A 17518-nucleotide genomic window follows, 5' to 3' on the forward strand; every position below is an offset into this window, starting at 1 on the left:
TGACTGCCTCTGAAATGCTTGGCTTTCACCAAATTACTAGTCTCTCATATCAAGTGCTTAGATAACAGTTGAGAAAGCAATAGTAGGATCAGCTATTTTGTCCGAACAGGCACCAAGACGACGACTTTCAGAGAGCAGGCCTCCACTTTCCACCTACCCTCACTACCTTCCCCTCCCTCCACCCCCAACCCATCTACCCAAAAAGCTTATCACAAGCCCTATAACTTAACCTAATACGTGGAAAAAAACATAACTTGAGGAAAATACTCTTCTCTACATTTTCCTCAGCCTACTCCTGTTGGTCCCCTCTGTGAGGAGGCAAGCAATTCACAGGCTAACTCATCCCACAGGACCAACATGAAGCCAGGAAGGGGTCCAGTAAAACCGCTGTCTTGCACTTGCGGAGGGCTGACTTTGAGCTGTTCAGGACACTGGTTGGCAGAGTGCCTTGGGAGGAGGTTCTGAAGGGCAGGGGAGTCCAGGAAGGCTGGGCACTCTTCAAGAAGGAAATCTTAATGGCTCAGGAGCAATCTGTACCCACGTGCCCAAAGATGAGCCGGTGTGGAAGAAGACCAGCCTGGCTGAGCAGAGAGTTGTGGCTCGAGCTTAGGAGAAAAAGGAGGGTTTATAATCTTTGGAAAAGAGGGCGGGCCACTCAGGAGGACTATAAGGCTGTTGCGAGGCTGTGCAGGGACAAAATTAGAAGGGCCAAAGCTCATCTGGAGCTCAATCTGGCTACTGCTGTTAAAGATAACAAAAAATGTTTTTACAAATACATCAACACAAAAAGGAGGACTAAGGAGAATCTCCATCCTTTACTGGATGCGGGGGGAAACTCTGTTGCAAGAGGTGAGGAAAAGGCTGAGGTGCTTAATGCCTTCTTTGCCTCAGTCTTTAGCGGCAAAACCAGTTGTTCTCTGGATACCCAGTACCCTGAGCTGGTGGAAGGGGATGGGGAGCAGGATGTGGCCCTAACTATCCACGAGGAAATGGTTGGTGACCTGCTACAGCACTTGGATGTATACAAGTCGATGGGGCCGGATAGGATCCACCCAAGGGTACTGAGAGAACTGGAGGAGGAGCTGGCCAAGCCACTTTCCATCATTTATCGGCAGTTCCAGCTATCAGGGGAGGTCCCAGTCGACTGGAGGCTAGCAAATGTGACGCCCATCTACAAGAAGGGTTGGAGGGTAGACCCGGGGAACTATAGGCCTGTTAGTATGACATCAGTGCCAGGGAAGCTCATGGTGCAGATTACCTTGAGTGTCATCATGTAGCACTTACAGGGCAACCAGGCAATCAGGCCCAGTCAGCATGGGTTTATGAAGGGCAGGTCCTGCTTGACGAACCTGATCTCCTTCTACGACAGTGACACGCTTAGTGGATGAGGGAAAGGCTGTGGATGTGGTCTACCTTGACTTCAGTAAGGCTTTTGACACCGTTTCCCACAACATTCTCCTCAAGAAACTGTCTGCCCATTGCTTGGACTGGCGTACGCTTCGCTGGGTTAGAAACTGGCTGGATAGCCAGGCCCAAAGAGTCGTGGTGAATGGAGTCAAATCCAGTTGGAGGCCGGTCACTAGTGGAGTCCCCCAGGGCTCAGTCCTGGGGCCGGTCCTCTTTAATATCTTTATTGGTGATCTGGATGAGGGGATCGAGTGCACCCTCAGTAAGTTTGCAGACGACACCAAGTTAGGTGCGCGTGTCGATCTACTCGAGGGTAGGAAGGCTCTGCAGGAGGATCTGGATAGGCTGGAGCGATGGGCTGAGGTCAACTGTATGAAGTTCAACAAGGCCAAGTGCCGGGTCCTGCACCTGGGGCGTAACAACCCCAAGCAGCGCTACAGGCTGGGAGATGAGTGGCTGGAAAGCTGCCTGGCAGAGAAGGACCTGGGAGTACTGGTTGGTAGTCAGCGGAATATGAGCCAGCAGCGTGCTCAGGTGGCCAAGAAGGCCAACAGCATCCTGGCTTGTATAAGAAACAGCGTGGCCAGCAGGTCTAGGGAGGTGATTGTCCCCCTCTACTCAGCTCTGGTGAGGCTGCACCTCAAGTACTGTGTTCAGTTTTGGACCTCTCGCTACAAGAAGGACGTCAAGGTACTCGGGAGAGTCCAGAGAAGGGCAACGAGGCTGGTGAGGGGTCTGGAGAACAAGTCTTATGAGGAGCAGCTGAGGGAGCTGGGATTGTTCAGCCTAGAAAAGAGGAGGCTCAGGGGCAACCTTATTGCTCTCTACAGGTACCTTAAAGGAGGCTGTGGAGAGGTGGGGGTTGGTCTGTTCTCCCACGTGCCTGATGACAGGACAAGGGAGAATGGGCTAAAGTTGTGCCAGGGGAGGTTTAGGTTGGATATTAGGAAGAACTTCTTTACTGAAAGGGTTGTTAGGCATTGGAATAGGCTGCCCAGGGAAGTGGTTGAGTCACCATCCCTGGAGGTCTTTAAGAGACATTTAGATGTTGAGCTTAGTGATATGGTTTAGTGGAGGACTTGTTAGTGTTAGGTAAGAGGTTGGACTGGATGATCTTGGAGGTCTCTTCCAACCTAGAAGATTCTGTGAGATTCTGTTATCTGCCCTCAGAAAAGGTGCTGCCAACATTTCCATGAGCAAGCTGGCTGAAGACTTGCCTACTTGCATGGTTGTCAAAGCCTCCTGAGGTCTTTTCCTTCTGTTCTCATAGGAGAAGGATCAGTTCCTGCTCTCCACTTTTGGGAGATTAAGCCCTAAGGATAGGCTGTTGTATTATTGAAAATATCTTTCCAACTGTGTCACTCATCACACCGAAGTATTCCTGCTTTGGAGTTCCAGAAAGTCTTCTGTGATCCTCCCTCAGCATGCTCTGAGCTCCGATGATCTGCAACCACCAGATAGCATTGATGCCCCCTAATGAAAGCAAGCCCTTCCTTTTTCCTGGCTGTGAGGCAGACTCTGACTCAGCAGAAGCTACTGTATGGATAAACATAGTGGGCCAGATTCTTCTTGACATGAGCAGCCCTTTCACACCCTTCTGGCAATGCCAAAGGGCCCCGATGTGATCACAAATGTGCTTTATACCCGCTTTAAGGTCTCGTTGCAGTGCCAGGAACATGTGAGGAAGCCTCAGAATAAATGAAATCAGGCCCGGTAAGGACAGAAATGCTACAATGGCATTTCTGTGGGAACTTTCCCAAAAGTCATCTCCCACTGAAACTCTACGCTAGGCTGATGCTCATTCTACTGGTCACATGTGGCTCCCAGATCTTTTCAGTTCATCAGCCTCTGAACATATGTGATGGCGTCTCTGTGTGGTTGGAAAAAAAAAAAGAAAAGGTGGCTCCGCTTCCAACTCCACAAAGGATATGAGCAAGCTGTGTATGCTTCTGCAGCCCTTGTCAGTCAGTAAAATTAGATCCTTACAGCCCTCTCGCTTGAAGACATGTAGCTAGCTAAACATCAGGCAGTGCAGGGCTGTATTTGAGGCATGAGTACAGCAGCAGAATGATAAGAAAGCTGGACTGGTTTCTGGCATTGCCAAGATCTTTCTGATAGCTGGTAATCTCAACCAGCAGCAGCAAACAGAGGACAAGGATTGTGTGGAGATATAATAGGCACTTCTCAAACTATTAATTCTAATATAGTACTTCCTTTTTATGACCTCTGGTGAGCTTTAAATAAAACATAGCAACAAAATACCTGCATTTGTAATTATTTTAAAGTATATATCCATGGTTTTGTTTTTCTTGCTTGCTTTTGAGCTTTAAGATGAAAGCAAACAGCCTGGGGTTATTCTGAAGATAATCTAGGTATATGAAACTTTTGTTAATTTTACCTATAGGAAAAATAGCCTACTTCTTTCCAAACCTTCAAAATAAGGTTTCATACTACTACCAATGCAATATAATGAACTGATTGTTTGGGAAGTGCAAGAGGGGCTGATTTTCCAGAGATTGCTAGTGCCGTCTGTGGTGCAATAGGGTACCTTCTAAATGCTGAAGATTACACTCAAGCCTTTTAGAGCACTGCTGCCATTCCATGCAAATTCCTTTGCTAATTTTATATCAGAAACATTTGCAGTGATCTTTTTAACCTCTGTCTGTGTCCCCAATGAGAGGGAATGAGCACATCTATGAAATTTAAACTGAGGACCACCCCCCCCCAAAGATATATTTGTCGCTTTTGACATTCGCTGACTCTCTTCCTTTAAAATAAAAAGTCAAGAGCTTTAAAGAAAAATTAGGGAAAGCCGCCTGAAAGGGTTAAACTTTTTCCCTACAGCTTCTCTAAGCGGAACTGATATTCTTAGTCTGACTTAAGGATATGGAATAGAAAGGCTGCCAACATCTGTTGTGGTCAGAGACAGATAAAAGAGACTAATTCAGAGCTGGAAGAACCCATGTACAGCATTCTGTGTTGCATTACCCTCTGCATAAAAGCACGCAAAATAGCATTTGATAGTATGGAAGATAGGTGCTCACCTAAACTTCTCCACCATAGGGACCTAGGAGTTTCACACATATGTAAGTTCCCTCATCACCGCAGAGAGGGAGAGAAAGCACAACATGACACATTTCGCTTCTAACTGGGGAACTCTGGGGCTGAGAATATTTCAGAAACACTGAGTTTATAATCACACTGCTATGTAATAGGACCATATGAATGAAACAGAAAGGAGACAGGTGATTTGGGAGCTCACAGGTATTGGGAGCAATATCAATTTAGCCTGCTGGCCATTAAAAACTTAGCACAGAACAAATTAGGATACTAATTAACTTTGGAAGTGGATTAACCCAAACTCCATGAAGGCACTCAGAGCAAGAGGATCCACAGAGGCTTGAAGAGCTAATATGATTTACAGTCACACCCCAATTCAGTTCTTAAATGTACTTCATGTAGACAAGCCTTCAAATTACTGTAATCAGCAATTATTTCCAAGGAAGCCAATGGCATTATGACAGTATATAACAGGCATACAGTCAAAATCAGGCCCATAGACTACAAACTGCAAAACAATTGCATCCATCTATATTTACTTTTGCCAGGATTGATCTCACTGTAGGACAGGAACTTCGATATCTGAAGTGCAGTTTGAATGACAGCCATTTTACTGCAGGAAAAGAACGTTTTACATACAGGCAACTTAATTACATTACGAGTGAGACTACAAGTGACACCAAACATGTAAAGTCTAAATGCTCTTCTGCTGTCCTTATTCCAAACAAGCATCCAGCTTGCCTCTTTCATAGTAAAGCAAGATTTATACCTCACCTTTTGTATGCATCAGTAGCTAGGATGCACATGGAATTAAAACTCCCTGTCAGAAGTGGGTGTTGCTTTCAGGAGCACAGAGCAGCAGGAGCCAGAGGCACTGGGCCCAGCTTCTGAGAAGCGCAGAACTAAAGAAGTCCTGCCCTAATTTCTGCTCCTATGAGGTGATCTAGTCCTTACTCTAATGGACAATTGAACTGAGCAATATTTCTTTTCACCACTTACACCCTGACATACCCCTAAAAACATCTCCCTTAGCTTTCAGAAAACATGCAGAACATTGGCAGATATAGCATCACCGATCAAAACTCTACCAGTTTAGAGAAATTCTCCTTTAGCTACCTCCATCCATTTTAAAGTTTTCTTTGCACATCTTGGCAGTTAGAACTTCACCAAACATTTCTTGCTTGATATAACAAAAGAGAACCAGATTATGAAGTACTGGCTTACATCTGCACTAGATCAATAATTAAGGATTCTTAACATAAACACCAGTTTCTTCTCATAGTTGCATAATCATGCAAGCCTTTCACAAAACAGGTGTAAACTTACAAGCTGGCTTTGTGAACTCATTCCTTCATTGCTGAACTCTTAATTAAATCTGATTTTTCAACTCAATAGCATGTTTATGTGTTAAATATACAGATTATTAAATCATACTGAGTTTTTACCACCATTACAGATACACTTTTTTGCAACATTAAAAGCCTCCAAATGTTCTAAATTATTGAGTATTTAGTCACACGTTTTTCCCCCCAAATATATGTTTTGAATAACTGATCTTTACTTCAGATGCATGGAGATCAATGATTTAAAACATATTTTGAGGTTTAAACAACTACACCATGATTACCTCTTCCGTAATCTCAGACTGCATATCTCAGAATCAAGATGCACACTGGCAAAGACATCTCACTATAACTAAATGAAGCATCTGATACAGCTTTTAAATCCCACTGCATTTCTCAGTTGCTAAACAATATGCCCAGTAGGCTAATAGCAGTCTGTGCAAGGTCTGATCCCATGGGATTTTGCCATCCAAAATCTGCCAGCCTCTAGATCTGTATTTCTATGACTGTGAAGGCAGCTCCCCGTAAGGAGACATGGTTTGTGCAAGAAGTAGGAGGATTTCGTACACCACACAAGTTCTTCATGTTCCACAGTCCAAAATAGACTTATCTGGAGCCAATTTACTGAATTTAATTTATACCAGACCCGTGCTGGAATGACTTGCACTCTTGCGGCTCTTCAGATGTATATCCAATAGGGAGCTATCACTCTGCATGAGTTTTAATACAGAGGTCCAAGTACAAAATCCAGTACCCTGAGACACCATGTGGCTTAGGAGCTTTCCTTGAGAGAAGCAGAGCCAATAGCTCAGCAGCCAGGTTATATACATTATGGAGTTCTTCCACTTGTAACAGGTATAATATGGGTTATTTTCTTTTTAGAATTTGACAGTCTTCTCCAACAAATAACGAGGTCAAATAGTTAATCACTTTTTCAGCCTAAAAAGTTTTCAACTTAGCTATTATTTCAGAAATACAGGCCTAGTCCTTAGAGATGCTGAGCATTGGCTATGCTATTGGAACAAATGCATAAGGAATATACAATTTTCTTCTGAATCTGTACAGCCCTCATAGCCTTTTTCACAGTGCTTATAAGCATGAAATTCCAAAGACACTATACAAGTCTTGTACAGAACTGGACACGAGATGTATAGATTACATGCATGTAGCCTGAACAACAGTTTGTACATAATTAAATACACCAAACTTGAAATCTCATTCTAAAGAGTTTTGTTCTCTTTACTAGAGAAAGGTCTTCTGCATATAATCTGGAACAACAGGCAGCCAAACAACTACATTGTACTCACCAACACGAGCTGTGCATTCTTTAAATTTACTTCTCAGGCAATTTCAATACTGATCCATTCTGCAGCTGAAAAATAAGGAAGTGGGAAACCACTTTTTATGTAAACAACCAGCATGAAGCAAGAATAGTCAGTAAAGAATATCCACTGTCTTTGAAAGAGCAGTGCTTCGGAAAGCATACACTGAAGGTATGTCTTTACTGCACCCTGCAATGCAGTGAAGCTTTTAGTGAAAGAATTCCCACCCATACCAGAAGCAGCCCAGGCAAGGTAGCATAAAGCTCAGCAGGTGACCTCCTGATACTCACTGAAAGAGACCCACCATAAGCAGAATTTAGTTAATTTCGTTGCAATTGCAGCACCTAGAAGTCCTTAACATAAAGAAGCATGACATTCTCATTACATTTTCCTTCAGACTGATAGGATCAGCTTTTGTGCAACACTTTCCAAATATTAATATATAGAAATTAGATTATATTCACCTGCATGTACACCTTAGAACATACCACTGCTGTACTATCAAAAGGCAACTTTTAGCAGCCTCGCAACAGGACCATGTCTTCACTATATGCCTGCATTACAGCAGGAGGATGAGATGCTTTGAACCTAATGCTACAAAGTCAGTCAGTGAGGGAGCAAAGAGGCAAACTTACACCTGCAACACCATAGGTCACAACCCTGATTTCTAGAGCAACCATTTTCCTTGGACACAGGGAAGGAGCTCCCCTGTACTTCGGTATCTGCAGTCCCTAAACTGCAAAGGGAGACACACAGCTTGTGGGGTAGCGGAGCAGCAGGAAATTCTTCACTGAAATTAAAACAAGTAGATTTTCACTGCTTAAACATGCAAATGGCTTACATATTACTGCAACATAGCAGGATCATATTAATTTTAATAGGCCTGCTTCCCCACTGGAAAGCACTAGAGATCTTTCCTGGATATTTTTTGCTAAAATAGCTCAAATTGTTACACTGTCAGGCATGGTATCAGTGTTTAAGGCTCTCCTGTTGCAAACACTCACCCACAAGCAGCAGTCTTACCTGCTTTGATATTTATCAATGATAGGAAAGCCCTTTTAAATCCTCACAGTAGAAGAAACAGTGTAATGACCCTAAAGTCAGGGAAATGTAGTTACTGATTAGCAACAGCCCAAGAAAAACAAGTGTCTGCAGGAGAAGAAAAAAAAAAGGCAGTCTGAGGAGCTTCAGAAGTTTATCTCAAAGACATCTGAAAGCCCGGAGAGTATTTTTGTTTGCTAACAGTGCAACTATGAATGTGTTTTCCTCAAACGCCTGTGCACCAGCACCTCGATTCAGTCCCCGCCTCTCATGAGGAGACTCACAGCAGCCATGTCTTACCTGCCCTCACCAGACACCTACCAACCACCCTCCTCCAGAGCCTGCCACAAGGAAGGAATAACATCCCACCCCAGGACAGCAAAGCTGGGGGGGGGCAAGGAGGATTTCAGACATTTTCTGCTGTTTTTTGCTGTGCCCATGCAGTTCCCTCACTCCCTCAGGCCAACACCAGGCGGCCATTATCTGCTCTAGGCCAGTCACAGCTGGTTCAGTCAGCAGCGTGAGAACCCTGCTACACACCAAAACCTGACTATTGCCCCCCAAAATCATCACCCCCAAACTTGAAAACACACACTGCATCCCTTTGTCCCTTCCCAGACTTTTCACCAAAGGTTTTACCAAAAAGGCAGCAGCTACAGGGTAGGAGACACTCCTTGCTCCCCCTCTTCCAAAAGAGCAGATACTTCTGAAGGCTGCTGTGTTGGTGGAACTGTTTCTAGGCTATTAAGTTGGTATAAGTATTTGAACAGCATTTTGCAATATATTAATAATATTAATATATGCAGATATATTTTGGCCTTATTCTCCCACACTGCATCTAAGGTGTGTAAGCTGGTAGGAATATCACCTTCAGGAAAGTGACAAATATTATTACTCTCACAAAACCACACATTGAATATAAGATGGCTATGAAGAACACAAGCTTGTTGTAGACCATCGATATTTTGAATAAGTTAAAATAATAACATCCATTCAACATGAAAGCCTGTCTCTAACAGCACCTCTACTTGGCACCAAACAGTCATAAGAGTCAAGAACCATATCTCAAAAGCCTTGCAGTTAAAAATAAATACATATGTATTTCTCAAAGAAATCTTGCAGGATCAGTAAATATTATGCTCTTACTTCATAGAGAGATAGACTTCTCTGTGCCTTTTTAAACAGGCATAGACAAGGCCTGCAAAGTTAAAAAGTAAAAGCTCTAGCAAGACTAGGGATTAGAGTAAAAAAAATATGGAGAGTTTGCCTCAGTTTTTCAACTACGCATTTAATCAAAAAATACTATTTCTATTCAAAAGATACTTAAACAGCTCAGACGTTTCCTAAACGCTCTTCCATCATAGCCCCAACTTTCCTCCATGGTGCAATATCTTCTCCCTTAGCAAGGAGGCAGTGACCATGCACAGCACAGCAGGGAAGATATCCAGCTTCCCAGCCACTCTTTTAAAGTTTCTTTTGCCACCTGATGTGAGAGACAGCTGGGATGAATCTTCCAGAATTGCTCCACCCAGAAAAACTAGGCTGAATAATTGATGTAGGCCTAATGACTATCAGAGTGGGACCAAAGAGGCAATCAATCTTCCAATGCAGCAGCAGTTTTGCCTGCTAAATGGAGCAGTAAAGTCTTGCAGAAGGCCTAAAAGAGAACTGTAGCAAGCTCGTTGCAAGGCACCTGTAGAAACCTTTCCAATCTTCTGAAAAAAAAAAAAAAAAAAAAAAAAAAAAAAAGCTGCTCCCTCTCCTCCATTGGAAACACCTTCCCAATTATGTGCTGCTTGCAGTCAAAATGATGTTGGCACTTTGATGACACAGATCTTTCATGAACAAACAAAGATCATGAAAACAGTCAAGAGTTGTCAGATGATAGGGAAGAGCAAACATTTCCCCATGGCAAGGAAAAAAAGCTATCATCATCAGCCTAAAAAGACAGGGGTTGATTTTTGTTTACAATACTTGAATATGAGAGCAAACTGGGCCACCCATTTAGAGATGGATTCTGCTCCTTGACTGCACAGTTATTTTTAACTTCTGTGTTTTTATAACAAGTCTGGCTATGAACTTTGCTACAGTTCCTCATACAAAGAGAATTCATAGACTTTCAGCAAGACTGCTGTATTTTAGATTAGATGGCAATTTTATTTGAAAAGTGACAAAGAAAAAAGTGGCTTCTCTAGCTTGGCAGATCTGTGCCCTGTGCGTATTCAGTTATAATTTATTCATGCTGGTGATGAAATACATTCCCCTGGTTTTTAGTCACTCAGCCCTGCAGAGCTGGTGGAACTCAGAGAGAGAAGAGCAACCGCGTTTAAGGGCTTCCCAGAACATATCTGTGTGAAACTTGAATGTTTTTTATTTATTTATTTGTTTGTTTGTTTCTAACTTGGTTGTGATTTCTGTAGGTAGAAAGTACAGGTGGATGTCCCCTACATCAACCCAACAGAGGTAATGTGCGTCCAGATGTTTGTGCCATCAAGTCCTGCAGGTGTGGCACATCCCAGGACTGTGACAGGCTCCACACAAATCCCCGAGCCCCCTAGTTCCTGGGAGGTACCAGGCAGAGCAGCTGAGTGGGTACATATCAACTTGGCAGAGCATTGTGCACCACCGTCAAGGCACAGTGATGTGGCTGTCATCAGCCTGGTGTCCCTCAGAAGGGTGGCCCCACTGCACAGGCTCTGCAGGCTGCATGCATGTGTAGTGCTATCCAGGAAATCACAGGGAAAAAAAAAAAAAAAAAAAGAAAAAAACATGGAAGCTTTGATGTTCTTTGGTCTGATTTCCTCAAGTAACAGCAGAATTGCTTGTAGTACAAAGTGGTGAAAAATTCATGGCTCAGACTTTTCACCCTGAAAGCTGCAAGACCTGGTTTCTACGAGGTGATTTTGAAAATAATAATAATGCACTGGAGGTGTTCTCATTTCTGACCCTTAAGATGTATGCCAGTTATCTTGCCAAGCCTCTTCTGTATGCAAACCTGGAGGCTAGAAATTTACTTTTAAGGAAGACCTATTCAACTAGCAGTAGGTAACACACTATGAGATTCACCATGAAGAAAAATCTATGAGATTCTGACATAAATCCCTTGTCTCCAAAAGCAAGGGCTTTGAACAAAAGTTGTGAGATTTATGACAAAAAGCACCAGGGCTGTCAGCAAGGCATATAAAAATGCTGTTGAGGTTAAGCAAAAGCTTTACAAGACGTAGGTCTGCAAAGTAAGCATGGCTACATTTTGGCCATAGAACCACCTCTGCCATTCAGCCCTTTGCCACAACAGTCAGCTCTGCCTCTTCCTGCTTGGAAAGCCCAGTGCAAGCAAAGTTGTCATGGAAGTCACAATCTCAACCAGTTACCATGTATATCGTGTAATGTTTAGGCCTCCCTCATTTCACACAGTATAGGTCAGTTCCTCCATCTGTTACATCACAGGAGAAAGTCATAGAATCATAGAAACACAAGGTTGAAAAGGACCTACAAGATCATATAGTCCAACCATCCTCCTGTCACCAATGCTACCCACTAAGCTACTAAATCCTATCTCGTAGCACCTTGTCCAGCAGCTTCTTGAACACTGTGAGGGATGGTGTCTCCATTACCTCCCTGGGCAGGCCCTTCCAGCCCCTGACCACTCTTTGAGAGAAAATGTTTTTCCTGATATCTAATCTAAATCTCCCCAGGCACAACTTGTGGCCATTTCCTCGAGTCCTATCATTAGTTATCTGAGAGAAGAGGCTGACCCCCTCCTCATCACAACCTCCCTTCAGGAAGTTGTGGAGAGCAATGAGGTCTCCCCTGAGCCTCCTCTTCCCCAGACTAAACAACCCCAGCTCCCTCAGCCGCTCCTCACAGGACTTGTGTCCCAGGCCCTTCACCAGCTTCGTAGCCCTTCTTTGGACACGCTCCAGGGCCTCAATGTCCTTCTTGTAGTGAGGGGCTCAAAACTGAACACAGTACTCAAGGTGCAGCCTCACCAAAGCTGAGTACAGGGGTATGATCACCTCCCTGCTCCTGCTGGCTACACTATTTCTAATACAGGCCAGGATGCCATTGGCCTTCTTGGCCACCTGAGCATACTGCCAGCTCATGTTCAGCCGAGCATCGATCAACACTCCCAGGTCCCTTTCCTCTTCACAGTCTTCTAGCCACTCCGCCCCAGACCTATAGCACTGCACGGGGTTACTGTGGCCAAAGTGCAGGACCCAGCCCTTGGCCTTATTAAACCTCATCCCATTCACCTCAGCCCAGCAGTCCAGGTTACCCAGATCCCTCTGAAGGGCCACCCTACCTCAGGCAGATCAACACTACCTCCCAACCTGGTGTCGTCTGCAAACTTACAGACTCAGGGTACACTCAGTCCCCTCATCCAGGTCATCAGTAAAGATATTAAACAAGACAGGCCCTAGTACTGACCCCTGGGGGATGCCACTTGTAACGGGACACCAGCTGGACTTAACTCCATTAACCACAACCCACTGGGCACGACCCTCCAGCCAGTTCTTTACCCAGAGAAGAGTGTATCTGTCCAGGCCATGGGCAGCCAGTTTCCCCAGGAGAATACTGTGGGAGACCATGTCAAAGGCTTTGCTGAAGTCTAAGTAGACTACATCAATAGTCCTTCCCTCATCTACCAGTCTGGTCACACGATCATAGAAGATGAGGCTGGACAAGCACAAGTCCACTTACTCAAGCAAGGGAGGTCTAAGCTTGTCATTTGTAAGAAAATCTGTAGGTCCAGTCCCAAATTTTAAAAATGCTCCTGCCAAAAGACACATGCAGAGAACAGAAGGGGAGTGGTCCTTCCTATCCAGAGATGTGTGGGACAGCCTGCTTTTAGGAGAAGCAATGCTCCTGCAATGTGTTATGTGTATTCGTTTGGGGGTATGAAAAAGTGCTATTCCATCAGGTAAGTGACACAGATGACAAAGATGCAGCAGAAAAATTTCTGCCTTCCCAGTGGCTCCCTCCAGAGTCTAGATTTTAGCTTCCTAAACTTTAGGGGAAAGTTTTACTTGGAGGAGCACAGGGGTGTTGATGGGTTGTTGTTGTTGTTCTTGTTGTGTAGTATTTTTTCATTGGTACTGAATTTCAGTAGATTCCCTAAGATAGAAAAGTTTAGAAATCAAGCAGAAAAATATATAAATAAAATGAGAGAGAAAAAAAAAATGATGTCACCCTCAAGCAGTTCCATCAAGGGATGACATTTTAAATCACATCATGTCTCACACCCATTTCTTAGTGCAAAATAAATCACTTGAACAGAGTGCAAGCCAATTTTTACTTTAAAAAATGTTGTGTCCTAAGGCTCTCTTCTTGAACTTCAAAAGCGTACTTCATAATTACTCTACCTATCAAAGGAAACTCAATATTTCACCTCCAACCTCCCTCTGCTTGTGTTATAATTTTTAATTGTTAATAAATTATATTAATTTTAAACTGGTTATTCTCTCTCAAAATTACATATTTCAAATGAGTATGGAAAGTTATTTCAAATTAACATATTTACCTTAAAATTATATTTTAGTAATTTGTTTATGACTTTTCTTCCCTATTAATTCTTATATTAGGATTTCAACCTTGGGATACCCCATTTAATTTTATTCGAATACTGCTGTCTCAATTTTAGAGCCTAAATCTATTTCACAGAGCTTGAGATTTCTAGAAAACAGGTATTTTTGTTTTGTTAGCATAGTTATATACTTTAGTTTGGAGGCATCACTATGCACTGCATGGGCTTCTGTCATCACAAGCTTAAGACACAGGAAGAAAATCTGAAGTCATATTTACCATGTAAAAGCGGCTTTTGCAGGTGTGTACAGCACTTGTAAAGAATATGCATATCAGTATTTCTGGTGGGGCTATATTATTTTCTTTAGCTAGCAGATATATTACTTAACGCTCTATCCTTGCAAATGCATTCAAGAAGGGTAGACATGGCATCTACTGCAGATGCACTCTTTTCTGTAAAGGTGAGTCTCCAAAGGTGAGGGTGCTTCAGGATAAAGAAAGCAAAGTTCCTGTGTGTATTAAAGAAAGCAAAGTTCCTGTCTGGTAATAAAGGCATCGTTCTTAATAGTGTTCAACAGCCAGCATTTAGGAGTACTCACTGTTTTTTCAAGGCTGGTCACATGCTGAAATGAGCAAGTACAAAAATGGTAGAAAAAAGCCAGCATGCCAATTTTAGTATTATATATAGCAATGCTCTTCAAACTCTAGCACATGGCAATTACCCTCATGGCAGGACCAACCAAAATAGGTGGCAATGACCTGCACCTGACAAGGACCTGAGGTGGGACAGAGGCAGAGAAGTTCATGCCCAAGTGATGTTGAGTTTGCCTCTTGGGCTCCAAGAGTCAAGCAGGACTGGAGCACATGGCAAAGAAACAAAATGCACCCAGTTGGTGAACTCAACTACTTGGCTGAACAAACAATTCCCCCATTAAAAGGAAAATCTTCCCAGGTATGCTTTTGGGATTCCTGGGCAGCCCATGGGAAAGAAAAACAAAGCAGAGACTGTCTCTGGATAGTAAGTTGTGAACGTAACGTTAAGCACAATGTGTACAGGACGCTGTTCAGCGCCAAACAGATACCCCCATAGCCTGCAGTTTTCAAAACTAAATAAATACTGGGACTATCTCAACATCCCTGTGTTACAGAGCCACATACAAAAGTATTTTTTTTTCCAATTATCGGTAGACAACTGCAAATTGTCCATGTTCAAAGAACTCTGGCTATCTAAGGTGTGAAGCAGTCGGTACCTCAGAGATTGCTCCGCACTAAACCTACCACATTTTGTCACCTTTCCCTCATTATTCTGCATACACAATAGTCTTCCCATATGAAAGAAATCCGGGTTTTGCTCGCTCTTTAGTAATTTCTCTGTTCAAAATGAAACCCACAGAGTCAATTACTTTTTGTGAGTTCTCATGACACCCATTGCTGGTAGATCATGGGAAGACTAAATCACAGGAAGAAGCACAAGCAAAGTAAAGCAAAATAGTTTCAGACCAAATTTACGCTCTTGCATAAATCTCAATACACACTCCCAAGTCCCAGCTCATCGAGATGAAAATGCAGCTCCTAATTCTTTCCATATGCCTCAGACAAAACGTTATGAATGAAGCATAGCTCCCTGTCCCACTTTGTTCCCTTCCAGCGCAACCCACCCAACTCTGGATCAACCCGCTTGGTTCTAGCTCCGTCTCGTCTGCTTGGTCGAGGCAGGCCGGGGAGCCGTGCCAGCAAAGACGCTGCGATCCTCCTCGCTAAGGGGACGGGCGCATGAGGTAGACGGCAGCATGTGCTGGAAGGCTCAGAAGTCGACACGTGCTCTTCTGCAGCAAAAAGGCAGAGGGAGGGAATGCAAGGGACGGGGCAGTGCAGTTCTGCTCTTTCATGTGACGAGGGCTTCCAGAGGAGCGTGTTGCAACCAAAGGGAGGCACAGAAAGCTTTCTGGGTATTCTAATTTATTTCTAATAGTTGTATTCATTTAAGGAGCAGTGTGTTTTCTCTTGAGTCTGGCATAGCCACTGGCTGAAGCAACAGATGTACCACTCTGATGATCCTGAAGAAAGGAAAAACATCTGTCTGCGGTAGCTTTTTTGGACTCTGAGGACCGAGTGTATAAGCCTATGGGAACTTCACAGGCACTTGAAGTCCCAATTTATTCATTGTTGATTTATTTATATACCTTTATGCAAGAGCCTTGGTGGTACACAGCAATGTATATAGAAAAGTTTTAGCATATAAATTAAATTTTAAGACATCGAGTTACAAAAAAAGAAGAGGCTTTAGGTATCTGTGAAGTGGCATGTCGTTAGACATTTGCGTATTGAGGCGGGCATCTGACGTTTTATAGTATACACAATTGACACATCTGGGAAAATGCATGCACTGCCAGCTAAAATGCCTAATCTCTTCTTTAGCACATCTGTGGTTTAATTACAAAACTCAGCGAACAATTAAAATTCAGGTCAGCACACAGCAGCAATACCATCCTTTGATGTGGGGTCAGTATTGGTCACAGTCCTGTTCTCATTATATAGGTTAATCAACTTAGTGGAGTAACTATGACAGGACTGACCAGAAATCCATGTAATTACCAATGCTCTGAGAGCAGTGGCAAGCAGGGCTGTTTTATTTGTCCGATACACAAATATTATTTCTTCTAAATAAAAACCAGCTAGAGATCATAGATCCGGAGCTGTTGCTCTGAGGCAGATTTGTTTATTCGGCGAATAACTCATTACTGCTGTCACTCTCCTTATTGCTATCCATCTGCACGCGCCCACGCGGCAGGGCGCACACCCCCCCCGACACACGTGCGAGCACACACCCACACGGTAGCCTTAATCTTGTAATTAGATTTGTACTGGTGACTACTTCTGCCCCTGCAGCGTCCCACTGGCTGCAGTTGGTTGTGCTCTGCACCGACTTGCAAAGCCGCCGCACAGATCCGGTTGCAGCAATTTGGGATGAAACAACGCACACGTTACTTTTCGTCTCAGAAGGAGGAAGGCACCGTGCGGCACTGGCACGGAAGGGAGTGGGAATGTATGTTTGTGACTGACCCAGTCACCTCCACCCATTCGTCCATCTCACGAGAGCTGCTTGTTGTCATCGCAAATTTGGGGGCAACTTCCATCCAGCACCAATTTAACAGAAGCGGATCGCTGTGGCCAGATCAGATGTTGCTTTCTCTTGCCCAGATGTAGATTCTCCTTGATACCTAAATAAAGTAAACTCACCCCAAACCTCCGACAGGTAATCCTGAGTCCAGCTTGAGGGATATAGCCATGGCCCAAACGTCCAAACCCTCCACACGGGAAAGCAGAAATTCCTGCCGGCTTTCTGGTAGGATGCGCAGTGCTTGCTGCCCGGCCCAGAAAGCCAGGAGTTATCAGGCTGCTCAGCCTGGGATTTTCGCAATAGGCACCCAATTCTCCCTGAAATGAGAGTGACAGTTAGGAGGTTTGAGCCGGGATTTTTGCAACAGTCACCAAACTCCCAGGGAAATTCGGTGAGAGCTGAGAGTTTTGATCCCCCACATGAAAGTTGACAGGAAATTAATATGCATTTCAGTGGGGGTAGGACTAGGTCCGGGTGCCACACTCCCATAAGCTCTTTTGAAAAGCACAGCCTTAAAAGGTAATATTCTGATATCCTATGTGAGGTTAGGTAATTTTTTTTTCTAAATCTTAAAAATGTCTTAGTTATAATTTTCTCCAGCCTTTCAGTCCCTATGAGATAAAAGGAGCCTGACTTTACAAGCAGCAAGATTTACCAAAGTAGCCTCAGAGAAGTTTGAAAACACCTTCTAAAACACTTCC

General features: G+C 43.7%; 1 long non-coding RNA gene across 4 annotated transcripts in view; it reads right to left on the minus strand.

Moving 5' to 3' along the window:
* The window catches only part of LOC308195170, a 59080-nt gene extending 49388 nt beyond the window's left edge, over nt 1-9692 (minus strand). For 2 of the 4 annotated variants that reach the window (XR_013951303.1, XR_013951304.1), the window contains exons 1-2: nt 9497-9692; nt 7118-7182 (exon numbers count right to left, since the gene is read on the minus strand). This is a non-coding gene — a long non-coding RNA (uncharacterized lncRNA). Of the gene's footprint in view, nt 1-7117; nt 7183-8155; nt 8232-9496 lie in introns of those variants that run through there. The other 2 variants (XR_013951302.1, XR_013951305.1) reach the window with 2 other exon arrangements.
* Nucleotides 9693-17518: the final 7826 nt, after the last annotated feature.

The sequence above is a fragment of the Anser brachyrhynchus genome (genome assembly GCF_964034855.1).
Source record: "Anser brachyrhynchus genome assembly, chromosome: 4".
In the NCBI taxonomy this organism is placed as follows: Eukaryota; Metazoa; Chordata; class Aves; order Anseriformes; family Anatidae; genus Anser; species Anser brachyrhynchus.